The sequence below is a fragment of the Eumetopias jubatus genome, unplaced genomic scaffold, assembly GCF_037043125.1.
Source record: "Eumetopias jubatus isolate StellerSeaLion01/CBP00866 unplaced genomic scaffold, mEumJub1_p1.0 scaffold_6, whole genome shotgun sequence".
In the NCBI taxonomy this organism is placed as follows: Eukaryota; Metazoa; Chordata; class Mammalia; order Carnivora; family Otariidae; genus Eumetopias; species Eumetopias jubatus.
In genome coordinates this window covers 82509414-82512261 of record NW_028274812.1, presented here as the reverse complement: position 1 = coordinate 82512261, position 2848 = coordinate 82509414, and the positions used below count along the sequence as shown (strand labels likewise).

The 2848-nt window shown below is 39.3% G+C and overlaps 1 pseudogene; it reads right to left on the bottom strand.

The window, feature by feature from the left end:
* Window positions 1-369: 369 nt before the first annotated feature.
* Window positions 370-2168, bottom strand: LOC114204571 (spermatogenesis-associated protein 7 pseudogene; annotated as a pseudogene).
* Between the last annotated feature and the right edge of the window lie 680 nt (window positions 2169-2848).

The window sequence follows — 2848 nt, the reverse complement described above, 5'->3', positions numbered from 1 at the left end:
TAATGTTGAATGATGAAAGAAGAAAAACATCAGTTACTGTGTGACTTTTCTTGAAATTCAGCAAGTGTATTTACTGAATGTTAAGTTGAATTTATGCATGTGACTGAATGTCTACTTTATTCTTTCATATTGTCCTTTGATCTAATTTGATAAAAACTTCATTATTTTTAATTTAGATATTTCTCCTTATTTTTATTTTATTTTTATTTTTTATTTTATTTATTTTTTTTGCTAATTTAAGGTAGTTTATTATAGAGCATAGAAAGCAAATACAGAGTCTTAATATATGAAAGAATAAAACAGAGGAAAAGGAATATTGAATTACTGGCCATTTGGGATATTTATTAATGAAGATCAAACATCCAAAGGTCAGTCCTCAATGCTCATTTCCATGATTTTAAGAGTCGGTCCTGCCATGTCATGACTGTTGTCACCTTGGACACTGTGAAGCTGAAGAGCTGGGGAGAGTTCTGTGCTAAGACAACATAATTCATTTGAAGTTTCTGCCTTTTCGGTGTCACTATCCCCTTCAATGACATTCACAGAGGTCTCTTGGTCCGTTAAGCTGTCGGAGACACTCGGATATTTGTCATCCCAAACTGAAGGTCCAAGATTTGTTTCATCATTCACTTGTTGAATTATAACCCCTTCTAAGTACTTTGATTTATAGATGGGTAGGAAAAATTCATTTGGTGAAGAGAGGCTCTCATTCTCATCCTTTGGTACAGACAATAACATATCCAAAGCTTTTTGGTATTCTTGACGTTCCTGCTGAATTGTGGTATCATGTTTACTTTTATTTTCATTTTCTTCTGAATTCTCAGCCTGTTCAAATTCAAGTAAATTCAGCATATCAGTATCATCCAGCTTTACTGAGTTTTCTCTGGATGTGCAGCCTAAGTCCACCTTCAGGACATGCAGCAGATGGCGCATTTTTTCCTCCTCCAAATGATGTTTATTTTGTTTTATGTGTTGCTCAAATAGGCGTTCTAAAAACCTGTTTGAAAATAAACCGTTTCAAAATTTCATCTGTTACGTCTTCAATGAAACTCAGATATAACAGTTCTTCTTCATCAGAATGTTTTCTCTCTGGAGGAAGCTGCAGGGAATACTGACATATTGCCCTTGGTGAGGAACACTGAAGTGTGCCATCTTAAATCTCATCCCACAGTAAGACATGCCCTTGTAAGGGTAAAGGAGCTATTTTTCCTTTGATATCATATGTCATACAGTTAGATGCCTGCTTTGTGTTCTCTTCTGAATCTGTGGAGTTCTTGGTGTCAACTGTCTCAAAATCAGATTTAAAACTGCTTAATTCAGTCTGGGTTTCAGCTTCTATCCGCTGGTCTGTAAAATCCTTTTTTCTTTTGGCAGGCGTATAGTATCGATAATGTGACAGGAAAGACTTTGCTTCTGTTTTTAAAGTGCGTGGAGTGAATGGCAAATGTCTGTTGGAAAAGAGTTCAGAATGTTTATCCAAAAGGTCCCCACTGGGTGCTTTTGAAATAACTAACTGAAACCGATGGGTATTTGGGAATGTGCTCTTGGGCCCTCTGCCGTATGAAGTTGCAGAGCACGCTCTCCTGGGCCCAGAAGCAGTGTAATCCACCTTGAACACGGAGGAACTGGAGTTCTTCTCGGTACCATTTGTGAGGACTTTATCAGATTTAGGTAGATTTAGGTGTAGTCTCTCTGAAGAAGTTACTGGTGACCTTGGTGACCTTGTAAAGGATGGAAATCCATTCACTTCTCCAATTAACACATCTTCATCTTGTGGTTCTCCCGAGGGCTTTTGTAGAGTGTTAAATAGTGACTTGGAATTATTTTTAGAATTGGCCTGCATTGCTGTTTTATTTAATTTCAAATCCCTTTCACATCGTGCTAATTCCTTTTTGAGTTTCTCTCTTCGTTGTTTGTGTGCATATTTGATGCTGGCACTCATGCTTAATGGAACCGAGCAGTCTACTGCCGCATTGGCTGAAAGGATTTTATTATAGTGAACAGCCATGTGATTCTTGACCAGGTGGAGAGTACTTAGTCTGAGAGAGGAGGAGTCAGTGCAAAAAGCATTACTTTTGGTGCTCAAGTGTCCTTTAAGTAGGCATGGTGGACCGTATCTGGGAAGGACAGAGGTTGCTCTGACTCTCCGGCTGCCATCCATGCTTAGATTCTCTTGCAGCCGCCGTGGGGACACGGTAGGTCCCCTTCGGTCCTTCCCCGGGCCGGACCCATAGCACACGAGTGGCTCGCAGGAGCCGGGGCAGGAGCCGGCGCAGGGCCCGCAGCTGCTGGAGACCGTCCTATTTTTTATTTTTTTTAAGATTTTTATTTATTTGACATAGAGAGAGAGCACACAAGCAGGGGGTGCGGCAGGCAGAGGGAGAGGGAGAAGCAGGCTCCCCGTGGAGCAGGGAGCCTGATGTGGGGCTCCATCCTAGGACCCTGGGATCATGACCTGAGCTGAAGGCGGACGCGTAACCCAGGTGCCCCATCATTATTTTGTTAATGAAACTTTTACCAGAGGCTTCCTAATTAAAAATAGCTTTGTTTATCATCTATCCAATAAATATGTCCTTTTCTTATTTTTTTGATCTGTATGTAACATTTTTATAATATACTTTATATAATATGCTGACATTACTATGGGTAAAACAGTGAATTGCTTTGAAAACCATATAAAAACTAAAACATTTTGTTCAAATGTGGCAGAATTCTGGAAAATTAGAACATTTTTTCTTAGTTTATGGGAAAGGAAGTCACTCATTTAATTGACAATCATTTCCATCAATTTGGATTTGAACTACTTAAAGTGCCAAGGCATTTTATCTTAGTTCAAACTAATTTTAAA